The sequence below is a fragment of the Microcaecilia unicolor genome, chromosome 8, assembly GCF_901765095.1.
Source record: "Microcaecilia unicolor chromosome 8, aMicUni1.1, whole genome shotgun sequence".
NCBI lineage: Eukaryota > Metazoa > Chordata > Amphibia > Gymnophiona > Siphonopidae > Microcaecilia > Microcaecilia unicolor.
The window spans coordinates 85,338,961-85,352,596 of record NC_044038.1 but is presented as its reverse complement, the minus strand read 5'-3'; positions in this window follow the sequence as shown (position 1 = coordinate 85,352,596).

Sequence of the window (13,636 nt, the reverse complement as noted above, 5' to 3'; positions counted from 1 at the left end):
TGTATAGAGAGAGGTGTGACCAGCAGAAGAAAGGAGGTGTTGATGCCCCTGTATAAGTCGTTGGTGAGGCCCCACCTAGAGTATTGTGTTCAGTTTTGGAGGCCGTACCTTGCGAAGGATGTAAAAAGAATTGAAGCGGTGCAAAGAAAAGCTACGAGAATGGTAAGGGATTTGCGTTACAAGACGTATGAGGAGAGACTTGATGACCTGAACATGTATACTCTGGAAGAAAGGAGAAACAGGGGTGATATGATACAGACGTTCAAATATTTGAAAGGTATTAATCCGCAAACAAACCTTTTCCGGAGGTGTGAAGGCGGTAGAACGAGAGGACATGAAATGAGATTGAAGGGGGGCAGACTCAAGAAAAATGTCAGGAAGTATTTTTTCACGGAGAGAGTAGTGGATACTTGGAATGCCCTCCCGCGGGAGGTGGTGGAAATGAAAACGGTAACAGAATTCAAACACGCGTGGGATAAACATAAAGGAATCCTGTTCAGAAGGAATGGATCCTAAGGAGCTTAGCCGAGATTGGGTGGCAGAGCCGGTGGCGGGAGGCGGGGATAGTGCTGAGCAGACTTATACAGTCTGTGCCCTGAAGAGGACAGGTACAAATCAAAGTAGGGTATACACAAAAAGTAGCACATATGAGTTTATCTTGTTGGGCAGACTGGATGGACCATGCAGGTCTTTTTCTGCTGTCATTTCATTTACTATGTTATTGATGGCCTTTTAAAACAGAATTCTCTGTGCTTGCACCGTTGTGGTTTTCCTTTGCATTATTTCAAAGTGTTTTAGTTTCACTTATACTAACCTTTGTTTTTGGCACTGTATGCTTTTGTACACGTGTTTATTTTGGGGGGTAGTTATTTGTAGTTGCCCTCAGCCACCACCACTTCCGTTTCCCTTGGGCCTCCCTTACTGTCTCCCATTCTCTCTGCCTGGTTGTACCAGCCAGTCTGGGGCAGCGAAGAGATTGATACAATGGCACCAAAGCAAGCACCCACCGGTAAGGGTCATTTCACTGAGCCACAAATTGAGCTACTGGTCCAGGAGATAGAAAGAAGACACACCAATAATGTACACAATCTTGAAACACAAGTTCAAGGTAAGCTCATACTTCTCAGCCACCTCTTCTCTTTCTGCTCATGATCAAGGACTCTCCATTCACTGTATGTACTCTGCATTCAGCTCTGACCTCTATTTTCACCAGGTTGCTAGTTGCTATGCAGTGTTTGGAGCAGTGATGCAGACCACCAGGGCTGTACTGTGTGGTTGTGCCGTAGGTCCTCAATGCTGTGCTGCAGGCGTTGGAGCTGCTGTACCGCTTCCCGGTAGGTTCTATCCTTCTTTATGTGGTGAACCCCAGTCCCCATTTATAATGTGCCCACCCATTCTCAAGGGCCAGGGGAGAAGAATATGCAATGAATGTCTTGACCACATTATTGAACACAGTCCTACAATCCTCCATAGCAGTGGCGTAGCCAGAAGTCAATTTTTGGGTGGGCCAACAGGTTGGATGGGTGGGCACTAGACAGTGGTGTGCTGGTAAATGTTTAATAACAGGCTCTCTCCCCGGTCCACCTCTTCACCCCCCCCCCCCCCCCCCCGTCCACATGTGCACCTCCCCTCAAAATTGTAGAGCTGGCTATAGCCGGGGAGAGAGCCTGGGGGGGGAGGGGGGGCAATGCATTTCTCTCTCCAGGAAAAAAAATTAAATGATCCCAGGTTCCAATTTAATTCATGTTTAATGTGGGATAAAATGCCATAAATAAGTAAATAAATATAAACTTTTAATGTTTATATTTGATTCTCAAAGTGGACATATTCCAAACACTATAATGAAAATAAAATGATTTTTTTTCTACCTTTGTTGTCTGGTGACTGTTTTTCTGATCATGCTGGCCCAGTATCCGATTCTGCTGCTATCTGTCCTCTTAACTCCGTTTCCAGGGCTTCCTTTCCATTTATTTCTTTACTTTCCTCCTTTCTTCTTCATTTCTTGCTCTATATCCATAAGTAAAAGCTGGGTCCTCCGCAGACTTGACTGTCCAGTGGATCCAGCTTCTGCCTATTTTCTTCATCCATGTGCAGTTTTTCTCCTCTCTTCCTTTTCCCTCATCTCCTTCCTCACTCTTCCATTCCCTCCATCCATGTCCAGCATTTCTTCTCTCTCCCTTCCCTCTCTTCCATCCATGTCCAGCAACCCTCCTCTCCCCTGTCCTTTCCTCCATCCATGTCCAGCAACCCTCCTTTCCCCTGCCCTCCCCTTCATACACCCATGTCCAGCAACCTTCCTATCTTCTCTTTCCTCCCCTCCATCCACGCATGTCCAGCAACTCTCCTCTCCCCTCCAGCCATCCATACCTAGCAATTCTTTTCTCTCCCATGCCCCCCTCTATCCATCCATCCCCAGCAATTCTCTTCTCTCTCCCCTTGTCCCCTCCATCCATCCATCCCCAGCAATTCTCTTCCCTCCCCTGCCCCCCTCCATTCATCCATCCCCAGCAATTCTCCTCTCTGCCCTGCCCCTATCCAGCCATACCCAGCAATTCTGTTCTTGCCCCTGCCCCCCTGCCATCTATACCAGCAATTCTCTTTTCTCCCCTGTCCCCTCCCTCCAGCCATCAGCGATTCTCCTCTCGCCCCTTCCCGCTCCCATCCATGTCCTGCGATTCCACCTGCCCACCCGGAGCCCTCTTCTCCCCCCCCCCAAAAAAAATTTACAGTGCAGGCTGAGCTCCGTTCCCGCATCTGCCTCCCTCACTCTCACGGCAGCGCTTCCCAAACGCTGCCCACCGCCGCCACGATCGCGGGATTTACCTCCCTCCGTCTCAGCACTCAGCAGCAGCGGTAGCGAATCATACATGCTGCCTCCTTCTAACCCGGCGGTGGGCAGCATTTGGGAAGCGCTGCCGTGAGAGTGAGGGAGGCAGATGCGGGAACGGAGCTCAGCCTGCTCCCTCCGCTCCGCTGCCTCCACTGCTGGGTGGGCCTGAACCAAAACTGGGTGGGCCCACCCAGGCCCACCCGTGGCTACGCCCCTGCTCCATAGTTTGGGGACATCAACATTTCTAACATGTAGCCTGCACACTATTTTCAAGGTGGCCACAGGTACTGCCTACTGAGCCCTTAAGTCATGATGAGGGAGAAGGTTTGTGGTTACAGTTCCTAACCCAAGTTACCTGCAGGTCGCTTCAACCTTGTGGCTGCAGTGGCCTAGTGGTTAGAGCACTGGTCTTATAATCCAAAAGTTGTGGGTTCAAATCCCACTGCTGCTCTTTGGGATCTTGACCAAATCACTTATCCCCAAAAGCTTCAGGTGCACACTTAGAGCCTGTTGTATTATATTGCAATTGTGATGAAGTAAATATCCATCTAATGCTTTTACCATTGTTTCCCCTTTTCTCCTCAGCACTATATTCCATTCGTCAAAGTGAAAAGATGACCCAGCTGTTTGTAGCTCCATCATGGCCCCCACCAATGTGGTGTGGTTGTGGGTAAGGGTGTCTGGTGATCATAGAGCAAACATTGTCTATGCGCTACCTAGGGTTATCTGCAAGTTTCTACTTGGCAGATCACTAGTGCTAAACAACATATCTATTATTTACATCACTCTGTGCTGTGGGGCTCAATGGTAAGGGGGTAGAAAGGCTGGATGGCCATTTCTGTCCCTCAACAGAAATGGCCACCCAGCCTCCCCCCCCCCCCCCTGCTCATACAGCCATGCAGGTTGGAATGAACAAGTGGGCTTTTGTATGGCCACACTTGTCACCGATATGTACCACATTTCCTTTTTCACAGTTCACGTCATGCAATCCATATTGCTGCCTCCTCTCACATCAACACCAGCATTTGATAATATGTAGTGCACAAGGTAGAGACACACACACCCTGTTATATGAAATCTATGAAATGTATTTTTTACAAAACTGTGTACAACTTTCCCCCAACCCCCCCCCCCCCCCCCAAAGTCTTTCAAGGGTGGCCACACTCTCTTTGCAAAGCCCTTTGTAGCAGGGTAATGATCAGCACCACAAGCACCCTCAGTGGCCTGTGGAGCTGCTCATTACCTTGCCTTATGGCTGCGACCTCCTGCAGCAACTGGTTCTGGCCATCTACCAGCTGCTGCAGGAGGCACAGGGCTGGGGCAGGGGCTGGGGGGGGGGGGGTGCTGGAGCTGGAGCAGGGGCTGGAGCTGGAGCTGGGGAAGGGGATGGAGCTGGGGAAGGGGAAGGGGATGGAGCTGGGGAAGAGGATGGGTCAGGGGGTGGGGGTGAGGATGGAGATGGGGAAGGGGATGGGGATGGGGCTGCAGGTGGTGGGGCCTCCTTCATCATGGCCTCCTCCTCCTGGCCCTCCTCGGCCACCTCCTCCTCCTCCTGCTGCTGCTGGCGCCCTGTGTATGTAAAAGGATTGTGGTTGAGAGCAGCACATCCAACATGGCTTGCATGATGCAGGAGCTGGGTGGCCTGAGGCAGGGGATGGGGAAAGGTGTGGTGACCCCTGGGCTATACCCATGGGGTGTGAGATGCATGAGATGACATGACAGGGAACCTTGGAAGCTGGTCTGACACAGAACACACAGGATAGGATATGTTGGCAGACCACACTCATTGGTCACCAGCATGGTTGCATAATGATTTGTGACTAGGGTTGGATGACTTGTTCTTTGTATTGTTTTTTTTTTGGGGGGGGGGGAGGGGGTTAGCACATAACTTTAATATGAGGCAATGACATCCACTAAGAGTAGGACCTCAGGTAGGAATACCATGAAACATTACCCACCCACCCCAGAAAGGGGGATACAGAAGTGAGGCATGTCATCTCATTCATCTCAGAGGAGGTTAGTTTGAAGTTGCAGCCACACTCATGGGAGGGCAGCTGCAACCTCAGGCGTTGATCTGGGACAGAGGTGTTATTTTATTTTATTTTTTTCCAAATCCTTTTTATTGGTTTTCTATAGTACAGAACATTGTCATGAGTTACAACTTTTCAAAATTTGCTACATGCAGCTGAAATTCTTAATACACTCCTGCTTCATTGCCATTTACCTTCCCTCCCCCCCTCCTCCCTCCCCCCCCCCCCCCCCCCCCCCCCCCGTGTCATGGTGGTGCTGGATTCTGTTCTTGAGATTGTTCATAGGGTTGCCATAGTTTGTCAAAGGCTCCCATTCTCTTTATGGCTGTTAGTTTTGCCATCTGATACATAAAGTCAACTTTCTGCAACACCTTTTGGATTTCAGGTGGCTGTGGCTTTTTCCAGTCTCTTGCTATTGCTATTTTGGCTGCCACTAGATATTGCATAGCCAGCTTGTGTTGGAGTCCTGTCAATGATACCGGTTTCAAATGCAGGAGGCAATTTTCCGGCATGCATGGGTAGGGACGTTGTAGCACTTTAGTTATCAATGTGATCACAGTCCTCCAATATTCTGCTATCATCGGACAGTCCCACCAAATATGCAGACTGTATTCCTCCTGTAGTTCTGCAAAGCCTATTATCTTATCATTATCCCATAATTGGCCCAGTGTGTGCAGCCCTGCTTGTGTCCAGTGCCTGTAGGCTATCTCAGTAGCTCCTAGTGGGAACCCCGGGGCCCTTCGTATCCCTGTCTGATGAAAATATGTTCGTTCTGGGAACCAATGTTTCCTGATTTGGTACCAGGTGGACAGAATATGTCCTACCCCTATGGGTGTCCTTCGCCCTATACTCCTTAGTTCCTTATTTGGTAACCACAGAATATCCCCCACTTCTCTCATCCCCAGCCAGGCCCTTTCCCAATGTAACCATTTTTTGTTGACTGCCGGATGCCAATCTGCTAAGATTCTCAGTTGGGCCGCTTGATAGTACAAGAAAAAGTTTGGGACTCCCATCCCCCCCCTCTCATGCGGTTGAAACATTATGGCACGCCTCACCCGTGGTGGCCTTTTCCTCCAGATAAAAGCAAACATCTTTCTATTGAGGCGGGTAAAGAAACTCCGGGGGATTGGGATAGGGAGTGCTATAAAAAGATATAACAATTTCGGCAACATCATCATTTTAATGGCATTTATACGCCCCATCCATGAGATGCTTAAACCCTCCCATCTGTCAAGCTCTGCTAATAATTCTGTTATTTTCCTTGGAAAATTTGCCTCATATAGATCTTCTATTTTGGGTGTAATCTGTATCCCCAGGTATTTGATAGATTTCGTGGCCCATACAAACGGGAATGCAGCTTTCATCTGTGCAACCTCCTGCCCTGGCATTGTGATGTTAAGGAGTTCAGTCTTGCAAATGTTTACCTTGAATCCCGATTGTTCTCCATATTGCTTCATTATCTCTACTGCCCGCCGCACCAATGGCTCAGGGCTTGTCAATGTCATCAGAATATCATCTGCAAATAGCATCAGCTTATGCTCCCTCTTCCGCTCTGATGTTACAGGTCAGTGGTTCAATTGTTAGGGCAAACAATAACGGTGAAACTGCACATCCCTGCCTGGTACCTCTTTGGAGTTTTATAGGCTCTGAATATGAGCCATTAATTTTTAGTACCGCCAATGGGGCCTGATATAATAATTGCAGCCACTTCAAATAGCCTCCCTCTATTCCTACCCTCTGTACCAGTGCAAACAGGAAAGGCCATTCCACCCGATCAAATGCTTTTTCCGCATCGATCGAGAGTACTTTGGCTGGCTCCCGTTCATCTCTCATCTTCTGTAGCACATGTAACAAGCATCTGGTGTTGTCAAAGGCCTGACACCCTGATATAAACCCCACCTGATCTTCGTGGATTAGCTTGGGCAATACCATTTGCAGCCTATTTGCCAATATTTTTGTGAATATTTTATAATCTATATTTAGGAGGGATATTAGTCTATAGGATCCACATTGCTGTGGGTCCTTGCCTGGCTTGAGCAATAAGGTCACCGCTGCCAGTCGCCAGGAATAAGGCAGCTCCTGCACCTGGTCAAATGACCGGAAGAGCCGTAATAACAGCGGTGCCAGAGTGGTTGCATACAGTTTGTATATTCTAGCTGGGAAGCCATCTGGCCCCGGTGCCTTAGCATGGGGGAGCGCTCTAATCGCTTCCTTGATCTCCTCCAGCTCTATGGGCATCGAGAGTTTTTCTCTTTCCCCCTGTGACAACAGGGGCATTTCTATCCCTTGCAAATATTCATCTATATTATTGGGGGCTGCATCCACTTCAGATTTGTACAGGTTAGTATAAAATTCATGAAATGTGGCTTGAATGTCACCTGTTAGTGTGACAGTCTGGCCTTGTTGTGTTATAAGACTATGTATCTGATTACGGGAAGCCTGTTTTTTCAGTTTGTTCGCTAATAGTCTACTCGCTTTATCCCCCAGCTCATAATATTCCTGTTGTACTTGCTGCAGTTGACTAGCCACCTCTGCCATCTGTAGTTCATTAAGTTGCATTCTATTTTTATGAAGCTTAGTCATTGCTTTTTTATCCCTGGGATCTGCTTTATGTTTTTGCTCTGCCTGCTCTATCTTCTCCCTTAGTTCCCGTTCTTTAGCTTCTTTTGTTTTTTTCAGATGGGCCTTGAGGGCGATAAGCTGCCCTCTCAGTACTACCTTTAGACCCTCCCATAAGCTCTCTGGGTGGATTTCTCCCACGTCATTAAACTCCAAGTATTCATTTATATAATGTTCAATCTTTCCCACATTTTCCGGATCATTTAAGATTGCCTCATCTAAATGCCAATATCTTTGCCCTCCCACTTCTCTCCCAATCCTGAGCCTTAGAAGGACCGGGGCATGATCTAGGGACAGAGGTGTTATGACTTATTCGTTGCCTATTAGCCATGTGGGAACTGATATTGTACAGGACACTTGCATTATTACATAATGAAATTTACACATGAGTACAGATGTCCTGTTGTTAATACATACGTCGAGCCCTCAGGCGCTGTCGCACTGCCCTGATTATTTCAGGGCTCTCCCGCCTCACTCACCGGAACCTCCTCCGGAGGGACTCCAGGTCCCTATGAATCCCGAATCGTCTACAATATAAAAGTTTGTACAGCAGGAGTCAGGGGATGGGCTTTCTTGCCTTCAGCACAGAAATTCATTGGGCAATCAAATAGCACAGGCGCACAACACTAATTTGGGGGGGGGGGGGGGCATTCCATTGGTACAGGTGAGGTGGCCATGAGGCCAGAGAGTACCGTTTGTATGCATTATTGTAGGGATGCTTTTCCTTTCTAATACATGTGTTTATTAATGATTGTGCATGTACATATACAGTGGGGGAAATAAGTATTTGATCCCTTGCTGATTTTGTAAGTTTGCCCACTGACAAAGACATGAGCAGCCCATAATTGAAGGGTAGGTTATTGGTAACAGTGAGAGATAGCACATCACAAATTAAATCCGGAAAATCACATTGTGGAAAGTATATGAATTTATTTGCATTCTGCAGAGGGAAATAAGTATTTAATCCCTCTGGCAAACAAGACCTAATACTTGGTGGCAAAACCCTTGTTGGCAAGCACAGCGGTCAGACGTCTTCTGTAGTTGATGATGAGGTTTGCACACATGTCAGGAGGAATTTTGGTCCACTCCTCTTTGCAGATCATCTCTAAATCATTAAGAGTTCTGGGCTGTCGCTTGGCAACTCGCATCTTCAGCTCCCTCCATAAGTTTTCAATGGGATTAAGGTCTGGTGACTGGCTAGGCCACTCCATGACCCTAATGTGCTTCTTCCTGAGCCACTCCTTTGTTGCCTTGGCTGTATGTTTTGGGTCATTGTCGTGCTGGAAGACCCAGCCACGACCCATTTTTAAGGCCCTGGCGGAGGGAAGGAGGTTGTCACTCAGAATTGTACGGTACATGGCCCCATCCATTCTCCCATTGATGCGGTGAAGTAGTCCTGTGCCCTTAGCAGAGAAACACCCCCAAAACATAACATTTCCACCTCCATGCTTGACAGTGGGGACGGTGTTCTTTGGGTCATAGGCAGCATTTCTCTTCCTCCAAACACGGCGAGTTGAGTTCATGCCAAAGAGCTCAATTTTTGTCTCATCTGACCACAGCACCTTCTCCCAATCACTCTCGGCATCATCCAGGTGTTCACTGGCAAACTTCAGACGGGCCGTCACATGTGCCTTCCGGAGCAGGGGGACCTTGCGGGCACTGCAGGATTGCAATCCGTTATGTCGTAATGTGTTACCAATGGTTTTCGTGGTGACAGTGGTCCCAGCTGCCTTGAGATCATTGACAAGTTCCCCCCTTGTAGTTGTAGGATGATTTCTAACCTTCCTCATGATCAAGGATACCCCACGAGGTGAGATTTTGCGTGGAGCCCCAGATCTTTGTCGATTGACAGTCATTTTGTACTTCTTCCATTTTCTTACTATGGCACCAACAGTTGTCTCCTTCTCGCCCAGCGTCTTACTGATGGTTTTGTAGCCCTTTCCAGCCTTGTGCAGGTGTATGATCTTGTCCCTGACATCCTTAGACAGCTCCTTGCTCTTGGCCATTTTGTAGAGGTTAGAGTCTGACTGATTCACTGAGTGTGTGGACAGGTGTCTTTCATACAGGTGACCATTGCCGACAGCTGTCTGTCATGCAGGTAACGAGTTGATTTGGAGCATCTACCTGGTCTGTAGGGGCCAGATCTCTTACTGGTTGGTGGGGGATCAAATACTTATTTCCCTCTGCAGAATGCAAATAAATTCATATACTTTCCACAATGTGATTTTCCGGATTTAATTTGTGATGTGCTATCTCTCACTGTTACCAATAACCTACCCTTCAATTATGGGCTGCTCATGTCTTTGTCAGTGGGCAAACTTACAAAATCAGCAAGGGATCAAATACTTATTTCCCCCACTGTATTACTCATTATCCTTGAATGCAGACTCAAGTTAGTGCTTACATTGATGACCGAGCTCTTATATGTGTAGCTACAGGAGGGGGACCTGATAGCCATGGGGGGGGGGGGGGGGAAGCAAACACTTACCTTTCCAGCCTGTCCCTGATGTGGGACCAGGCTCTAATGGAGTCAATCCTAGGTGGTGGTGGTGGAGGAAGAGCCTGTGGCGGTGCCTGAGGCACAGCTACACAAGCAGCAGGCTCTCTGCCTCACTATAATTCGGCTCTCTACGGAGCTCCATGTTTCTCAGTGAGTAACGCCTTATATGGACGGCCATGCGTGAGGGACGTGCTTTCGTGCACATGTCCATAAATGGATCACCATCACATATATGGACGAGTGAGCACATGGACGCTGTAAGCATAGACGTCCGTGACATGCATGAATGATTGTCATGCGTGCGGGCCCTTATTTTAATGATGCGTGCAGGCCCTTATTTGAATGATGCGTGCGGAGCTTTCCTTATATAGATCAGTATGAAGAATGCAAACCTCTTCAGATATACCCAATATGCATATAGCTGCATGTTCCGCAAGTACAGTGCATGCAGTTCCGGACATCCAGATACGGGAAATATGAGGAACATTCGGTGGGCCTGCATGATCCTTCAGCAGTTCTGTGAGGAACACGTCCTTGATTCCTGTATTTGACGCTTCTCATATTTCCCGTACCTGGATGTCCAGAACTGCTTGCACTGTACTTGCAGAACAACTAGGTACATTCTTTTTACTATAGTTTGTGAGGGCCAGATTTGGTCGTTTCCAACTGCGATAATCGAATGTCTAAGGGCGCCCTTTTTACTACCCTTTGTCCGGCCGTTATTTGGCTGTTTTGAAATGCGATAATCGATTGTCTAAGGACGTCCATATTAATTTTCAATTATACTTACCTGATTTTACCCGCCATCACAAGGGCGCCCTAATTCGTATTTGGACGACCTTTCGATTATGCCTCTCCATGACTGATAAGTGAAAAGCCAGGTTAGAAAATGTTTAAGGAAGTATAAGGTGTCTGAAATTAAGGTGAAATTTTGGATTCAGTGAAGAAGAGAGAGAATTGCTGTCTGTTTGTGTGGGAGAGGAAGTTACTGGTATATTGATTTTGCTTCAGAGAGAGAGAGAGGAAGTAAGTAAATAGAAGTGGTTTTAAAACAAATTAATTAATAAATAAAAAAAAGTAGGGGAAACTCTATCTTTATCCTGGTTGTGTTATACAGCAATGTATGTGTTTAAGTTTGGCACTAATTAAAACCAATTAGAAAGGGGAGAAAAGGTTGGGGATAAGTAAAAGAAAACTGTGCTGTATTAAAAGTTAAAGGAGTAAACGCCTTGATTCTGGTTTGGGTGATGAAATATTGGTTTTGCTTCTTTTAAAGAATATCAGTCTTTTAAAAGAAGAGCTGATTTCAGTATTTTTTTTTGTTTAGTTATAAAGAAAACAAAACAAAACTGGGTTATGTACTACAAATGAATTTGCCAGCTAGAATGTTGAATGGAAAGCTGACTGTGTAGGCTGACTTGACTGGGTTCCTGTGAAGCAGAGTGAAATCCTCTGACAATTTTTTAGATTAGGGAGTAAATGTTTAAGAGTAAGCCTGGAAGTGAAAGGAATTTTAATTAAATTTATTTTCTTTACATAGTTTGTTGGGCCTCAGTTTTCTGATGAACATTAAATGTCATATAGTATAAGTTCAACTTGAAGAGATAAGGAGTTAGGGTTTTGCTTCGAATTTAATTTGTTTAGTAATGAGGTTTAGAGGGAAGAAAAAGAAGAAGTTGAAGAATCAATTCCTGTAGAAAAGTCCCGGGCCCCCACGCAAGAAAGTCTTCATTTCATCAGAGCTCAAGGAAAATAACTTGAACGTATACCTGAAGCTAATTAACAAGTAAAAGAAAACTGTGCTAAACCCAAGTATTAAAACTAAACTGATTGTAAGCCACACTGAACCCACACAAAGGTGGGAAAATGTGGGATACAAATGCAATAAATAAATAAATAAATAAAATTGAAGGAAAGAGTACCTACTGTACTTACCAGAGTGTGAACCGAGGTGAACAGTGAGGCCCTGTGACAATATTGGTAATACACAAAGAATAAATTTTCAAAAGAAAATTGAACCTTAGTTTAAAGGTACAAAAGAAGATTGTAGCAGTGTTCTTATATTGAAGTGATATTATACTTATTTGATAGTAGTACTCATTTTGGTTATAAACTATTCTGTAAGAAAAAAAAAACAATTTATGTCAACTATTTGTTAGTTACGTTATCACATTTAGTACCTTTTTGTTTGGGTATTTAAGGAAAGGAACTTTGTGAAAATTAAATGATACAGAGGGGCATAATCGAACGGAAACGCCTATCTCCATGGGCGTTTATCTCCGAGAACGGGTCCGTGAAGGGGCGGGCTGAACTGTATTTTCGAAAAAATGGACGTTTGTGAGGTGGGCGTTTGTTTTTTTTAGCGATAATGGAAACTAAAAATGCCCAGCTCAAAAACGTCCTAATCCAAGCCATTTGGTTGTGGGAGGGGCCACGATTCGTAGTACACTCGCCCCCCTGATATGCCAGGACACCAACTGGGCACCCTAGGTCAGTGCGGTGGACTTCAGAAAAAGCTCCCACATGCATAGCTCCCTTACCACGGGTGCTGAGCTCCCAACCCCCCTCCTCCAAAACCCACTACCCACAAATGTACAACACTACCATAGCTCTTAGGGGTGAAGGGGGCACCTACATGTGGGTACAGTGGGTTTTGGAGGCCTCCCATTTACCAGCACAAGTGTTACAGGTGGGGGGGATGGGCCTGGGGCCACCTGGCTGAAGTGCACTGCGGTACTCACTAAAAGTGCTCCAGGGACCTGCATACACGCAGGCCTCTAGGACTTGTTGCTGCTATATAACATTGGCACACCAGTTGACACCTGAAGACTAATCTCTCCAAAAACATCCTTTATTGGAATAACCGCGTTTACTCACAGTTAACTGCAGATCAGAGGTTGTGCCCCACTGGCAACGAGTCTCCCTGGTACTATGATGAGCAGTAGGTCAGAGCTGGCAGAATTCTGTACAATGCCCTCTTTCAGCCACATTCAAGGGAAGAACTAAGTTGTCTAACGTGGCTAACACAGGAAAGGGAACTAAAACTGGCTTACAAAAATGGCTACTACCGCATGGACTACAACAGGAAACACAACAGGGTACACTCTGACCCAGTAGGCAGGGGGAAAAGCACCATGGGAGAAGAGCCTACCAACATCGTGAGACTGTAACACAAGCTAATGAAATCACGGAGCCCAATACCCTACACCCACCACAATGCAATGCTGATGTGACCCTGTACTGCACCCGAGAGCCACATCTGACCCAGGGAAAGGCTGTGACAGGATCGAACACATTCTGCTGTCATGGAGGTGGGTACGGCATTTGAGGCTGGAATACAGGCTGGAAAAAAAGTTTTTAAAGTGGGGTTTTTTTGGTGGGAGGGGGTTAGTGACCACTGGGGGAGTCCGGGGAGGTCATCCCCGATTCCCTCCAGTGGTCAGCTGGGCAGTTGGGGCACTTTTTTGGGACTTGTTCGTGAAAAAAAGGGTCCAAAAAAAGTGACCCAAAATCGCAGTAAAAACGCCCATCTCTCCTCGGCTGATAACCATGCCCCAGTTCCGCCTCCACCACGCCTCCGACACGCCCCCGTCAACTTTATTCGTTTCCGCGACGGAGTGCAGTTGGAAACGCCCAAAATCGGCTTTCGATTATACC